At 40.3% G+C, this 17,283-nt stretch overlaps 1 protein-coding gene across 1 annotated transcript in view; it reads left to right on the top strand.

The window, feature by feature from the left end:
- AK5 (adenylate kinase 5) overlaps positions 1-17,283 on the top strand; it is a 260,480-nt gene that overhangs the window by 190,978 nt on the left and 52,219 nt on the right. The window lies entirely within an intron of this gene.

Raw genomic sequence — 17,283 nt, 5'->3', positions numbered from 1 at the left:
ACCACACATTCAAATATACCTTAATAACCATAGCCTGCATTCCATGTAGCTAACAACAAAAACAATCTTGTTGGTTTTATGCTCTCATGAAACTCATTGGGAAACTCATTATGGGATAACATTCAGTCGGGTTTAACCAGCATTTTCTGAACACTTATCAAGTTCCAAGTTATCTCCTTTAATCCTTACACAATCCTATAGCTTGGCAATCCATCCCTATTACATATCTATTACACAGACAAGAAAAGTGAGCCTCAGAAGTTTAAGGACCTTGTCCAGGGTCATAGAGCTAATTAGTGTGAGAGCCAGATTTCCAGGTTTTCTCATGGGAATAAATGGGTCTAGTTGTGCAGCATTAAAACTACACAGAGTAGGACAAAGCATTGTCAGAGAACCTCCGAAAACTTAATGCTTTTCCTTCTAGTTCCTGAAGTCTACAGAAAAGTTAATATACCCACCCGTACATTTTTCAGAAAATACCTATTTATATTCAGAAATAATGAAAAGGTCCACACCTCCTCAGTGAGTGGGGAAAAAAAAAAAACAACAGTTATCAGCACCCTAGAAAAATAATCAGATATACTTAGAATCTTACACTCTGAAGTCAGGATGCTTCCTTGGAAATCTCTCAGTACATCTCCCTCATTTTCAGATGAGGAAACTGAGTCCCAGAGACTTTAAGGGATTTGATCAATGTCATTCTAACAACTGGTGGCAGAAAGGAGATCAGGGTCCATGGCTGTAGTTCCCCATTCCAGGGCCTTCCGCATCCCACCACCAATTTATGTAGGTTGCCACCCCAGACTGTCCACCATGTTTAATCAGCCACCAGCTACTTACTGAATATTGGGCCTGTGCTGGACAGTGAGCAGGGATCACAGATCTTCCATCTTAGAGGAAAAGGAGAACTTATCAAATTATTATCACAAACCTTGAAAAGCATCAGGAAGGAAACAAAGAGCTGAAACAGTGAACAAGTCAGGTAGAGTGTTTGGGGTAAAAAATGGGTAATCAGGAAAGGCCCTGTGGAAGTGATATTTAAGCAGGCAACTAAAAGAAGCGATGGGTGACTGAAAAGATTAGTAGGAGGTGAGAGGAAGAATTCTAGCCAAGAGAATAGCGTTGTCTAAGTGCTGAGAATTCTTAAGCTCAACTGAGTTTTGTTCCTGACCTGCTTGTCTCTAGCTGACCTTAGTCCAGGGAGCTGGATGGACTGTTGTTGCACTTATTCCACATTCTTTTCAGAAACTTGAAGCACATTATATCTACTCCTTACTGAAGAGAAGCTCACATCACAATCTTGAAGGAAATTCCCCTTTCCACACAAATTTTAATTAATTACCTCAGCATCTAGACTATACACAATAAATTATACTTTTTCTGTTCAGCTTTTATCTTAGGGGCCAAATAGGAAGAGGGGAGACTTTCTAAACTTGAAGTTCAGGAATCCAAAGATTGAGTCTTTACTATCACATAGAAGTCTGTATTTTTAATAATACAAAAAGAAGCTTTTAAAAATAGTACAGCATATTTTGTGGTTGTTGTTATTGTCTCTGGGAATAATATTATTTCAGATTCACCTGTTGTTTAGCACTATAGTTGAATTTCGATTGTATTTTCAAATACTGCTTCTATCTAGCCAGGTCTAGCTAAAGATCTCAGCTCACCTGTTACTAACTTTGTGCCCTTCAGAAAATGAAATAGTATGATATAAATATGGCATCAGACAAACCTTAAGACCCTCAAGGGTCCACAGACCACACTAAGAACTGCTTCCCTGAATAAAGGATTTATTTTTATATGTATATATATCAACCAAACTCTCCTGTACTTCAACTTGTTATTCAGTCACTGTTATAGTAAAAAAAAAAAAATATTTCAGCTTACTGTTTGCACTGTAGAAGGTACAAAGCAACTGCAATAAAAGAAAAAAAGATGGTTCTTCTTCTAGGCTGCTTACTGGATTCTGCTTGAAAATTAACACCTTTGTTCTAAATACAGTTAAGCTTTGAATAGCACAGCTTTGTACTGCCCAGAACCACTTATGCACTGATTTTTTTTAATAGTAAATACTACAGTATTACCTAGCCCAGATTGGGTAAATCCACTGATTCGGAATCATGGAGTCATAGGAACAAAGTATTCAGAGAACTGACAATCCAAGTCATACATGGATTGTCAACTGTATGGCGGGGGGTGGGGGTGCATAGGGGTGCACCCCTATAGCACCCCACACATTGTTCAAGGGTCAACAGTACTTTCTCAGCAGATGGCAGGATGGTATTTTAAGGCTGTATTGTTGCAGGTCAATTTGTAGCTCATAAAAATACTCAGGATGCCATCGATATACCCATAACAGTTTTGATGAGCTTTAATCCACAAGAGTCAGCTTCCCCTTTTCCACATGTCTTCCCCTTTTCCACTCCACCCACACGAGTCTTCAACCCCAAGCCCACCTGCACCACTATTATCTCTTGAAGTTCCCTCACTTTTGCCAGTCCTCTCTCTTAAAATGTCTTCTCCCCTGGCTAATCCTGCTCCAAAGTCAGGTCTCTGTGTGAAGTGAAAGTCACTCAGTCATCTCCAACTCTTTGCGGCCCCATGGACTACAGAGTCCATGGAATTCTCCAGGCCAGAATGCTGGAATGGGTAGCCTTTCCCTTCTCCAGGGAATCTTCCCACCCAGGGATCAAACCCAGGTGTCCCGCATTGCAGGCGATTCTCTACCAGCTGAGCCACCAGGGAAGCCTGTCTCTGTGAGGTCTTCTCTAATCTCTAGCCTTCCTCCTCTGTGCTCCTCCATCCCTGTGTCTGCATCACTCATTTAGATGCCCCAGAATGACTAATATTTGCTGGAACAATGAATTTTTTAGGAAGCAGTGTGGTCAGTTTCCATAACAACTGAAATAGCAGTTAGAATTCCTGGACTGGAACTGACAGACAGGTTGCTGCTGTTGTAGCTGCTTCTGGCAGGATAGCTTTTAGGTTAATTGTGAGCCTAATCAGACACTTCTTATACCATATGGCTGCTGCCTTCTTACAGAGAACAAGCAACACCAACTCCTCTCCATCCTCAAGCTGGCTATTTCTTGCTCATTTGCAAAATAGTTTTAAGTGGGGACAAGTAATTGCGCTGCCTGCCATCTGAGTCAAAAAAGTGTTCAGGGAGAGTGTACCGTCTGGACCAAAGGGAAAGTGACGAAGATGGACCTTGTTAGCCCTTTGAATGTTGTGTGACTATTACAACCTCTTTGTTCATGAAGAACGGAGTTCTGTATCTATTTATAGAGAAATGCCTTCCAAAGACTAGATAAGGGATCTCACAGGATAAAGCCTGATGATCAAAAAGATTGAAAAAGATTCTACGGTTGCTCACAAACAAGATATAAGGACAATGCTGATGTACAAGACTGGGATGCAATCATTGTCGAAAACAGAAAATTATTTGGAAAATGTAAAAATATCATAAAGATGACATCCCATTAACAGGCTCCTACAGTTTTTCACAACCTTTTCTGGTACATTTCTTTCCTTTTTTCTTTTATAAATGTCTCAATCATTATCTTGCTATTATCCAAACTATTTTGGCTTCTTTTACTCTTCTCTGCTTTTCATGGCCTGCCTATTCCCCAAATGTAACATAGCCTAAATTCCCATTAATCTGTACCCAAAGCCTTGGTAGAAGTGCTTCAGTTTGGACAATCATCTCATGTTACAGGTGAAGTGAGAGACTTCAGTTCAGTTCATTTCAGTCGTTCAGTCGTGTCCAACTCTTGCGACCCCAATAATTGCAGCACGCCAGGCCTCCCTGTCCATCGCCAACTCCAGGAGTCCACCCAAACCCATGTCCATCGAGTCAGTGATGCCATCCAACCATCTCATCCTCTGGTGTCCCCTTCTCCTCCTGCCCTCAATCTTTCCCAGCCTCAGGGACTTTTCCAATGAGTCAGCTCTTCGCATCAGGTGGCCAAAATATTGGAGTTTCATCTTCAACAGCAGTCCTTCCAATGAACACCCAGAACTGATCTCCTTTAGGATGGACTGGTTGGATCTCCTTGCAGTCCAAAGGACTCTCAAGAGTCGTCTCCAACACCACAGTTCAAAAGCATCAATTCTTCGGTGCTCAGTTTTCTTTATAGTCCATCTCTCACATCCATACATGACCACTGGAAAAACCATAGCCTTGACTAGATGGACCTTTGTTGGCAAACTAACATCTCTGCTTTTTAATATGCTGTCTAGGTTGGTCATAACTTTCCTTCCAAGGAGTAAGCGTCTTAATTTCATGGCTGCAATCACCATCTGCAGTGATTTTGGAGCCCAGAAAAATAAAGTCTGACACTGTTTCCACTATTTCCCCATCTATTTCCCATGAAGTGATGGGACCAGATGCCATGATCTTTGTTTTCTGAATGTTGAGCTTTAAGCCAACTTTTTGACTCTCTTTCAGTTTCATCAAGAGGCTCTTTAGTTTTTCTTCACTTTCTGCCATAAGGGTGGTGTCATCTGCATATCTGAGGTTATTGATATTTCTCCCGGCAATCTTGATTCCAGTTTGTGCTTCCTCCAGCCCAGCATTTCTCATGATGTACTCTGCATATAAGTTAAATAAGCAGACTACTGGCATAATAATCAAGACATCATTCAATGGCTGTGGCTTTCAGGATAGCAGGAACACAGGTGGCCTTGTGTATTTTGGTATTGGTGCTCATCCACTGCTTTTACAGAGTAAGCTTTGGGAAGTACTTGTGTAATATTTTGTGTTACTCTGTGCATTTTCTAACCACTGCCCTACTTTTCCTATTTACTTCCTGGAGAAAGATTAGACAAATGAGAATTTTTGCTTAAAATCTATTATCTCAATGCCTGTCATTTTACTGTGGTCTATTGTGATTTCACAGTTGACCTCTTATTAAAGAACAAGAATAAATCTAATTTTTAGCGAGGATTTTCTTGGGGATCAGGTTAACATTTTTGGTAGAACTGACTCGGATATTTGGTCAAATTACAAATGGAAACCAAATCTGATTATTTTAACTTGATCGAGCTGTAATAGAAACCAATGTTTATTGCACACTTACTTAACACACAGCAGGCACTGTATAAAATGCTTTATAATGTTATCTTGCTTACTACTTGTATCCACTCTCTGGAATATTATCACCATCCTACTTTTCCAGTAAGACATCATAGAGTTAAGTAATTTGCAAATAAGTGGTGGATCCAGGGTCAAAAGCTTGGATTTTATTATTAACAAAGATGCTGCCAGTTGTTTTCCTTGAAGTGACCAACTTACTTTATTACTTTTCTAGAAAATGTCTGCCAGATACTCAAGTCTGAAAAACCAGAGTTTTATCAGTCATTCAGTCTTTCAGAAGGGAAAAATGCGTTCAACTAAAAAAACAGCTAGTTCCACAACTCAAGCAATCACACGGTGCTTTTCTTGAGAAAACCATTAAACGTACCTGGTGTGCTGAAGTATCAACAAGTCTTTCCATTTTGTCACACAAAATATTACAGTGACAAGTATTTAAGGGTCCACATTAGACTTTTTCATTGCATCATCAAGAGCATTCTTAAGTAAAACTGGCAATTTTTTTTCTTTCTTTCTTTCACTGCGAGTTTATGGTGGTGAAGAATACTAGAATAATTGGCTTTTATTGGCACTGCAGGTTTACAGCCAGTGCTTTTTCACCATCAGTGAAAAGCAAATAACCTCTTAGTGTTGTAATGAAAACAGGGGACCAGAGTCTGTGAACCACACTTTGAGAAACCTGGGGTTAATTGGATTTGGGGGAGCGTTGTTGAGCAGCTGTATGAAAAACCCCCAGACTTAGGGTTTGGAAGATCTTGGAGGAAAATAGTCCCTTGTGCCTTGTTTTGACTTGTCCTTTGAAAAGCAAAGAACCTTACAAATAGGAGGAAGTGGTCAGGGAAAAGGGGTGCATCTCCAGAAAGTCCCCCTTTCTCTGGGCTCCTGTGGGTCTGGAAAGGTTCTGAATGTTTCTCTGTACCCAGTGGTGCAAGGGAGGCCTGAAAAGAAAGTGTGGGTGCTTGTTAGAGCTGGGAAAGAGGAATGCATCAGGAGGTCCGCTGGAGACTCCAGAGCAGGGCTGAATGGAAGGTAGAGGGGACGCCTCAGGGCCCAACAGCATTGGCAAGACTAGGACTAGAGGAAGAGCAAAGAAAACCCTCCAATGGGAGACAGCCCTGACTTGGAGACTGAACTTTGAGCTTGTCTAAGTCCACTTGGGCTTAGACATGGCATAGACTAAAAGCAGAAACTTATTTCTCACTGTTCTAGAGACAGGAAATACAAGATCAGAACATCAACAGATTCAGTGACTGGCAAGATCCCATCTCCTGGCTCCTATGTATCCATCTTCTCACAGTGTCCTTACATGGTGGAAGGGGCTCAGGAGCTCTCTGCAGCCTCTGAGCCACCAGGGAGGCCCCAAGTAATAGATAATAGTTTAACTGTGATTATTGTTGTTTAGCCCCTAAGTCGTGTCTGACTCTAAATTATTCACCTCTTCATTATGTTATGTTGTTGGTTTATAACATAATGCTTATTAATTTATTAGTTTGTAATATAATGTGTGCTCAGTCCTGTCTAACTCTTTGTGGTCCTATGGATATGTAGTACCAGGCTCCTCTGTCCATGGAATATTCCAGGCAAGAATACTGGAGTTGCCATTTCTTCCTCCAGGGGAACTTCCTGACCTAGACATCGAATCCATGTCCCTTGCATCTCCTGCTTGGCAAGTGGATTCTTTACCACTAACCCTATTCACGGGGCTTCTTTGGTGGCTCAATGGTAAAGAATCTGCCTGCTAATCCAGGAAACATAGGTTAGATCCCTGGGTCAGGAAGGTCCCCTGGAGAAAGAAATGGAAACCTACTCTAGTATTCTTGCCTGGAAAATCCCATGGAGAGAGGAGCCCAGCAGGCTACAGTCCAAAAGTCAGACAAGACTTAGCAACTAAACAACAACGATCCTATTCATGAAGGCTCCACCCTCATGACCTCAACACCTGTCAAAGGCTCCACCTCCTAATACCATCACATGGGCCTTTAGGATTTAACATAGGAGTTGGGAGAAGGACACAAAGAACTGGACCATCAAGATTTCTGACTATCAGAAATCACTAGATTAGACTAAGAAAACCCACACTAGACTTGGTTGAGTTTCCACTATGAAGAAAAAACACCCAACTCATGAGCTAGGCTGGGCTCACATAGAGAAATATTCCCATGTGACTCCAAGGCCCGGCTGCCCTAACTGTGAGAGATCATGCCGTTCTAGACATAGTCGTGTGATCGCCTCAGCTCTTTCTCCCCTGAAGGGGCCCAGGTGAGTGTTGACACTCACTCTGACCAACACCTGTATTTTCAAAGTCCAGGCCATTCAAGATGGGAGTAATGGAAGAGAAACATTGGGCCACTTTCCAAGACAACCTCAGTTACATTTACACACCAGTGGATATCTTTCTAATGTTGGAGAAATGCAGGCATTGTGTGCTGACAATAAACCTACTTAATTATATAAACCTTTTCACTGCAAAAAAACTCTAAGTATGGTTTGGCTAGAACAAAACACTTTCTTCACTTAAACAGATCAAATTAATAAAGGGTTCACTATGCTTAAACAACTGTGAGGTTCAAAGAGACATTAAACAATCCTTGGAACACTGCATGACATGGCATAAGGGTTTTTTCCCACGTTTTTAAAATTACTTCCTCAAAGGAAATAAAAATGTTGCTGAGTTAGTGGAGTCCTCCAGGAGGACTAATTATTGCTAACAAAGGAAAGAGCACAGGTGAGTAAGTTTTACCAGGTAAAGTGAAGATCTCACAGCCTCATACTCACTGTCTCCCTACCCACTTATTGAGATCTTTTTGAAAATACCATTAACTCACAGACAGAGTCACCTCATGAAGTTTTAGGTACTGAGCCTGTTCACTCAGTCAAGGCCATGTCTTCAGGCTTAACTCACTGAAAGCCCCCTTTTGCTTGTTCCAAGACTCACGAAGAATGGTCAGTGGACACTGGCAGACACTACAGACTCAAACCCAGCACTGGCGATGAGAGAACACCCAAAATCCTGTGTTTGTGTCCAGGCCATGTGTGCCCTTGAACCTATCCCTTAGCCTCTCTATAACATAATTATTCTCCGGTTTGTGGGTTGTCCACTGAAGGTGTGAGATTTTATTAAATCTTGAGTCTGCACCTCCAACAGTCTCGTCATGGTTCTGTCTTTATGTCTTTAGCTGTAGTGGAACTTTTCTGGTAGGATTAAGTCTTTTTCAACAATGGTCATTCTGCAGAGTGATATGATTTTGGTATGCTCGTGAGAGGAGATGAGCTTAGGGTCCTTCTACTCTGCCATTTTGGACACTCCCCTCCTAGCCTCTCTGGATTTCTTTTACATGGCAAATTAATATTGGTCTCTGTTCGCCCCAAGTTTGAGTAGCCAATGAGTTGACACATTGCCAATTGTTTTCTCAATTGGAAGCATGTACAATAGAGACATGACCCCAGGGAAATGAAGTGTGAAGGCAACTGAATAAGCCAAAGTTCCCATCCTCTACCTCAAAAATATTTTATTTACCACATAGCAATATTAAAACTAACATATAATGAGGACTTACTATGTTCCATACACTGTGGCATCTTTATACATATTATATTATTTAATCCTCAGACCAATCATCAGTACTCATATTCTTTCCCATTTTACTGTTGAAGGAATGGTTTAGGAAGGTTAAGTAACTTTCCTCTCAGAACAAGTTTTTCAGACTTCAAAGCACATGCTCTAGAAGCATATGTAAATATATGATGAGGAGGCCAAAATCTAGGTGAAGTTGTAAGAATATGGTAGATGAGGGAAGAGTTTGCCATAATTATTTTAATAAGTACTTCAATTTTCCATTTTACTTTGTTCCTTTATATCTAGCTATTGATGTCTGAAAACAATGACAAAATAATGACAAATGCATATCGATGAAAAGAACTCTGAGTGCCCCAGCTATGTCTCTACCAGTTATGTGAAATCCCATTTTTTGGTAAAAGCACTTTTTAAATTTTACTTTTTTAATTGGAGTATAATTGCTTTACAATGTCATTTTAGTTCCTGCAGTACAATAGCATGAATCAGCAATGTGTAAACATATGTCCCGTCCCCCTTGAGCCTCCCTCCTGCACCCCTCTTCCCACCCCTCTAGGTCGTCACTGAGCACCAGGCTGAGCTCCCTGTGTTATACAGCAGCTTCCTACCAGCTATCTGTTTTACACATGATAGTGCATATAAGTCAGTGCTACTTTCTCAATTCCTCTCACCCTCTCCTTCCCCCTCTGTGTTCACAAACCCGTTCTCTATGTCTGCATCTCTATTCCTGCCCTGTAAATAGGTTTATTAGTAGCATTTTTGTAGATTCTATACATATGCATTAATATACAATATTTATTTTTCTCTTTCTGACTTACTTTACTCTGTATGACAGACTCTAGGTTCATCCACATCACTACAAATGACTCGATTTCATTTCTTTTTATGGCTGGGTAATACTCCACTGTACATATGTACCACATCTTCTTTATCCATCTTCTGTCAATGGAAATTTAAGTTGTTTCCATGTCCTGGCTATTATAAGTAATGTTGCAATTAACACTGGGGTACATGTGTCTTTTTGAATTATGGCTTTCTCAGGGCATATGCCCAGGAGTCAGATTGCTGGGTCATATGGTAGTTTGATTCCTAGTTTTTTAAGAAATCTCCATTGTGTTCTCCATAGTGGTTGTATCCATTTATATTCCCACCAATTATGCAAGAGGTTCCCTTTTCTCCACATCCTCTCCAGCATTTATTGTTAGTAGATTTTTTTGATGATGGCCATTCTGACCACTGTGAGGTGATATCTAATGAAATTATGTATTAACTTCAAAAGAGAAAGCAATTTGAACCCATGAAATTATTTGAATCATTACCGAACCCCTCCCAAAGCACAATGATTTCAGAATATACATTGCATCTTTTACTAAGACATATTGTGAGTATCTTTTTGTGAGCCCCATGAAAACTGTTTCCGAAGGCCAAGGGCAACAACTAGCAAATATTTGAGGATTTGGTGCTGGTTGGACCTGAGGAAGCTTGGTGCTTCTGGGGTTTTTTCCTGGGTTAGACAGAGCCCTTGACTCTGTATTAATCTCAATGATTCAGTATTGAGGTGAAAGAAAAAATAGCCTATGCTAAATGATACATAGACTTTAAGGGGGTTGCTTAAACTCCCCTAATGATAAATCTGTTCCCCTGCCACTAATTAAATTCTTCCATTAGGTATATATATATTTTGGGGTTACGTTCATTAGTTCATTTGACATCTTTTTTGAGTTTCTGCTATATATCAACAAAATGATAGACTTAAGCTTACAAAGATGAGAGGCAAGGCTTCCTAGTTTCAAGGAGTTTGTGTTGTAGAAAGGTGACAAAGAATAGCTTGGTACATGCAATGGCAGAAACATAGGTGATGGAGAGAAAGATGAAGTGGGGATGATGGGGTGGAGAGGGGACCTCAGAACTGTGTCCTGAGGGAGAAAAGGAATTGGCCAAGTGTAAGTGGGAAAAAAACTTGGGATGGGCCTATGGCACAGAGAGGGAACAAGTGTGCAAGAGGGAGCCCCAGACGTGAGGGGGTAGAAAGTGGCAAGAGATGCCATTCAAGGAGATAAGGAATGTGGGAAGAAGTGGATTTGGGGGAGTCATAAAGAGTTCAGTTTTACACATTTCAAAATTGAGATGTTAATGGGACATCCAGAAGTAAAGTCCATTAAACAAGAGGTTTTTGAGATCTGGTACCTAGAATGCAAGTTCTGGCTGTAGATAGAGACATGGAAATCAGCAGGACAGCAATGTTAGGTGAGGCCATGTATGCAGGAGAGATCGCCCAATGGGCTTGAGTAGAAGGAGGCTAGAGGAAATTTGAGATCTGGAGGCTTGGAAATACCTCTGCCAGAGCCAGAGAATGAAAGAGAAAAAAGCAGCAAACAAGAAAAAATGGTGTCATAGAAGGCAAGGGAGGAGATATTTTTCCATCCAGGAAACTTTCAATAAAATATAATGAGGGGACTTCCCTGGAGGTCCATTGGCTATGTCCCCCTGTGCCCTCTTCTATTCACTGTCCCCTGCAAAGAATGTCATAGATATTTTTGAACTTTATATAAATGGAATTGCACTGTATTAGTTTTTGTCTGTTTTCTTTCAATATATCATTTTAATGACCACATACTATTTCTTTGTATTGCTATATTATAATGTATTCAGTTTAATGTCATGCATTTTACCAAAATTTTTTTAATTAATTAAAAATACTGTGGGGACTTCCCTGGCAGTCCAGTGGTTAAGACTCTGCACTTCCAACACAGGGGGCACAGGTTAGATCCCTGACTGAGGAACTGAGATACCATGTGCTGCACAGCACAGCCAAAAATATAAAATTTAAAAATAAAAAAATGTTAATTAAAATAAAATAAAAATGTTGTGAATATCTATATAACAAAAACATTATTTTTCCTCTTAGGATAAATCCACTGACCTGAAAACTTTTAAGACTTTTTATTTATATTACCAAATTGCCCTCTGGAAACATTGCACCAACTTTATATTCTCATCACAGTTTGTAAAACATCCAATTTCCATGGTATGGCCCACAATTGAACACAAAACCCCAGATGTAATCCAACTAACATCCGTGACAAATGCCCCTACCTGTCTCAAATATCCTCACTTCCCTTTACAGTACAAAAATAGACTCCAAACACAAATAGTCTCCAAGTTCTCTGATAAAGACAAAAACAGAATGTTAGTGTTGGAAATGACCTTGGAATTTACCTAGTCCAACAAGCTCATTTTCAGATGAGACTACAAAAGCCCAAAGAGGAGAAATATCAAAGCAGACATATTCCCAATGAAAACCAAACCAGAAAATCATGTGTAGGAAAAAAAGCTGCAAAGAAACAAAACAAAATGCATTTGGGGCAGCTGCATTTGGATAGTGATACTGTGGGAGATTTTTCATTTTCTCACTTTTCCGAGTTGTCTAAATCTTCAATAAAGAGCATGTATTTCTTATACAGTAGAGAAAAATGACTTTATATAAAAGAAGGAAAAAATAGAAAGGAGAAGCTGAGTTTATAAATAGCATATTATAGTCATTAAATGCATGTCTAGTATCACAGTGTGAAAGGGTTACAAGAGGGGAGAAAGGTGGCTTGATAAGTTTAAGAAGATTTTAGAAGAAGAGTATTCTGGAAGAGTATGAAGTTCAAGAATTCATATACGCAAGCAAGCAGAGCCTGAGGAAGCAACTGTTAAAGGGCACCAGTCTGTAAGTGTTGTGTGATTTGTGTCTGGAATAGGCCATGGAGGTTGCTATGTGAAGGACAGGGCTTTTAGTGGCATTTACTTGTGAGCAGTTTGGAAATCTTGTCTCTGTTTGGATGAGGCGAGGTTGGGGTGCTATAAGCTGTAAGAACATCATGGAATGTAAATGTTTAGGAATCACCTTCATAGAGCCTGTGACTTCCTCTCCCCCAAGACCTGAACCTTCCTTGTCTATGTAAGAGGTAGAGTCATGGAATCCAGTTTCAGAGTCTTGTCTTAATTAGACATTTCACATGTCTCGCTAAGGCTGTGATGGTTTTAGCTGAATGAACCACAGAATCACAAACTACTGGAGTTGTCAGAATAGAGATAAAATTATGTCTCCCAAAAGTCTCTAAGCTAATAACTGGTGGGCCCTGATAGAGTTGCCAGATTTAATCAATAAAAATATTAGACACAATTAAATTTGGATTTTAGATAAGCAATGATAATGTTTAGTGTAACTGGAGAGTCTGTGTTTCAGCCGGCAACCCTACTAGTCAATGATGAAAACCCACTGCCTCGTGACTGAAGACTGTTCAGTACTTTTCTGAAAGCAGGCCAGTCTGATTTCCAGAATGGCCTTACATACGAGAGGCTATAGAGCTTAGTGGCTACCAAGGTCAACCTGGCCCTTGGGGTTATTTTTTTCACCTGTATAAAAGAGTTACAAATAGCACCTACTTCACATTGTTGTTGTGAAGATTAAATGAATTATCACAAACAAAACATATAGGAAAGATACTTATTAGGGTCAAATATCAAACATTGTGAACTAAATATCTTTATCTGAACAGTCTGCAGTCACCTCTTGAACTTGTCTCTGACCCACTCCATTGGTATAAAATAGGCTCACAGTCCGGCTCCCAGTATCTCCAGCTTGATGCAAAGAAAACTAAAAGAATCCATCATCTGCAACAGAAGGGATGGCACCGATTTTGATAAGGCAGTAAGGATTCTTATTAACCATTATAGCAAATATTTGGAAAGCTCATCAGTGGCCACAGGACTGGAAAAGGTCAGTTTTTATTCCAATCCCAAAGAAAGGAAATGACAAAAAATGTTCAAACTACCACACAATTGCACTCATCTCACATGCTAGCAAAGTAATGCTCAAAATTCTGCATGCCAGGCTCATGCCAGAATTTCATGTGAACCATGAAATTCCAGATGTTCAAGGTGGATTTAGAAAAGGCAGAGGAACCAGAGATCAAATTGCCAATATCCACCAGATCATCAAAAAAGCAAAAGAATTCCAGAAAAACATCTACTTCTGCTTTATTGATTATGTCAAAGCCTTTCACTGTGTAGATCACAACAAATTGTGGAAAATTCTTAAAGAGATGGGAATACCAGAACACCTTACCTGCCTCCTGAGAAATCCGTATGCAGGTCAAGAAGCAACAGTTAGAACTGGACATGGAACAACACACTGGTCCCAAACTGGGAAAGGAGTATGTCAAGGCTGTATATTGTCACCCTGCTTTTTTAATTTACATGCAGACTACATCATGAGAAATGCTGGGCTGGATGAAGCACAAGCTGGAATCAAGTTTGCCGGGAGAAATATCAATAACCTCAGATATCCAGATGACACCACCTTTACGGCAGAAAGTGAAGAACTAAAGAGCCTCTTGATGAAAGTGAAAGAGAAGAGTGAAAAAGTTGGCTTAAAACTCAACATTCAGAAAACAAAGATCATGGCATCTGGTCCCATCACTCCATGGCAAATAGATAGGGAAATAATGGAAACAGTGAGAGACTTTATTTTCTGGGCTCCAAAATCACTGCAGATGGTGACTGCAGCCATGAAATTAAAAGATGCTCTCTCCTTGGAGGAAAAGTTATGACCAACCTAGACAGCATATTAAAAAACAGAGACATTACTTTGCCAACAAGGGTCCATCTAGTCAAGGCTATGGTTTTTCCAGTAGTCATGTATGGATATGAGAATTGGACCATAAAGAAAGCTAAGCACCGAAGAATTGATGCTTTTGAACTGTGGTGTTGGAGAAGACTCTTGAGAGTCCCCTGGACTGCAAGGAGATTAAACCAGTCAATCCTAAAGGAAATCAGCCCTGAATATTCATTGGAAGGACTGATGCTGAAGCTGAAACTCCAATACTTTGGCCACCTGATGCAAAGAACTGACTCACTGGAAAAGACCCTGATGTTGGGTAAGACTGAAGGCAGGAGGAAAAGGGGACAACAGAGGATGAGATGGTTGGATGGCATCACCGACTGGATGGACATGAGTTTGAGCAAGCTCCGGGAGTTGGTGATGCACAGGGAAGCCTGGCGTGCTGCAGTCCATGGTGTCACAAAGAGTTGGACATGACTGAGTGACTGAACTAAACTGAACTGAACTGGTAGCAAATATTCACTCATGATAGAACCATTATCTCCACAGTATTACATTGTAAATATTAAAAGAAAGATCAACATTACAGACTCCCTGCAGTGACCACTGGGGTATTCACAGCAAATTGCCTTCCTTAGATTATCTAATCCAGAAGTTCAAAACAAGCTAACAATGAGAATGATCTGGGGAATTTTTTTGAAGATCTTTTTCGTTATGAAAATATTTCAAACATTCAGCAAAGCTGAAAGAATTTTGTAGTGAGTGCTTGTAAACTCAGTCTGGATTTTACCATTAACATTTACAATAACTGTTTTATCAGTTATCTGTCCCTCTATCCATCCCTTTACCCATCCCTTAATACATCCTTTTTTTCCTTACACATACTGCCGGGATCTATATAATTTCCCTGGAGAACTTTCTAAAACTGAAAATTTCAACGCCTCAAAACCCCAGAGGTTCATAAAACTACTCTGTACAGTAGAAAAAAAATGATTTTATATAAAAGGAGGAAAAAATAGAAAGAAGTTCAGTTTATTGCCTATTATAATCATTTAATGCATGCCTAAGATCATAGTGTGGCAGGGAATACTGATTCAGGAATTTTTCAACCTCCTCAGGTGATTCTGATGCACAGTGAAGTTTGGCAATGTATCAGTCAGAAGAAGCCAGGCTATGCTGTTGAAGCTAGGTCATGCTGTAGTAACAAGTAAGCTGTTCTAAAAATCTCTGAATTATAGAGTGATAAAGATGTTTCTTCTTTTTTGTCTTCCTCCTCTGCCTCTTCTTCTTGTTCTGGACTAATGCTACACTTTCATTAACAGTTGCCTGGGCTTCACTCCGGTAACTAGGTTAATTGATCCCCTGCTGTTCAAAATATTGCTAGTATTATAGCAAGGCGAAAAGATATACAGTAAACCACGTATTGGCCATAAAACCCTCTGCCTAAATGTGACACACATCCACCTCTGCCTACATTTCACTGGCCAAAGCAACTCACTTGGGCACTTTTAACACATTATTGGCCAGAGGTGTATGAATGCATCTTTTGTTACTCAAAATTTATTGACTGGAGACCTTTCACTATCACTTATATAAATCACCAGCCACAGATGTTAATAATTTCTCCAAAAATCCCCCAACAATGAATTGAGTTTAAAAGGTGAGGATGAGTAGTGTTTCCTCACAGAGATGCACTATTGAAAAGAAGCTGTAATATTTAGAAACATAATGTAAAATGCAGATGTTTCCAGAAAAACATCTGCTTCTGTTTCATCGACTATGCCAAAGCATCTGACTGTGTGGATCATAATAAACCATGGAAAGCTCTTAAAGAGAGGGGAATACCAGACCATCTTACCTGTCTCCTGAGAAACCTGTATGTGGGTCAAGGAGCAACAGTTAGAACTCTGTATGGAACAAATGATTGGTTCGAGACTAAGAAAGGAGTACTTCAGGACTGTCTGCTGTCACCCTGTTTGTTTAATCTATACACTGAGCACATCATGAGAAATGCAGGGCTGGATGAGTTCCAACCTGGAATCAAGATAGGTGGGAGAAACATCAATAACTTCAGATGTGCAGATGATATCACTCTAAAGGCAGAAAGCGAAAAGGAGCTAAAGAGCCTCTTGATAAGAGTGAACGGGGAGAGTGAAAGAGCCAGCTTGAACTAAATATTAAAAAAACTAAGATTGTGGCATCCAGCCCCATTACTTCATGGCAAATAGAGAGGGGGAAAAGTGGAATTAGTGACAGATTTCCTCCTCTTGGACTCTAATATCACTGCAGATGGTGACTGCAACCATAAACTCAGAAGATGTTTGCTTCTTGGCAGGAAAGCTGTGGCAAACCTAGGCAGTGTGTTGAAAAGCAGAGAGATTACTCTGACGACAAAGTTCCGTACGGTCAAGGCTGTGGTCCTCCCAGTGGTCACATACAGTTGTGAGGGCTGAAGTGTAATGGAGGTAGAACACTGAAGAATTGATGCCTTCGAACTGTGGTGCTGGAGAAGACTCCTGAGAGTCCCTTGGACAGCAAGGAGATCAAACCAGTCAATCTTAAGGGAAATCGACCCTGAAAACTCATTGAAAGGACTGTTGCTGAAGCTGAAACTCCAGTATTTTGGTCATCTGATGTGAAAAGCTGACTCATTGGAAAAGTCCCTGATGCTGGGAAAGATTGAGGGCAGAAGGAGAAGGGGGTGTCAGAGGATGAGATGACTGCATGGCATCATCAGTGCAATGGACATGAAGATGGGCAAACTTTGAGAGATGGTGAGGGAGAGGGAGGCCTGGTGTGCTGCAGTCCATGGGGTCTCGAAGAGTTGGACATGATTGGACAACTGAACAAAACAATAATGTAAAATAGCACAGGAAACCACTAATTTAATAGAACTCTTTGATTTACAGACAAGGAATCTAGCATCTGAGGATACAGAGTGAGTCTCCCAAGGTTACCCAGCTAGTTAAAACCAGAAATGGTCTGGAACCAAGGTTTCCTGAC

The sequence above is a fragment of the Bos indicus x Bos taurus genome, chromosome 3 (genome assembly GCF_003369695.1).
Source record: "Bos indicus x Bos taurus breed Angus x Brahman F1 hybrid chromosome 3, Bos_hybrid_MaternalHap_v2.0, whole genome shotgun sequence".
NCBI classification, from domain to species: domain Eukaryota; kingdom Metazoa; phylum Chordata; class Mammalia; order Artiodactyla; family Bovidae; genus Bos; species Bos indicus x Bos taurus.
This window is presented reverse-complemented; position numbering and strand designations above follow the sequence as displayed.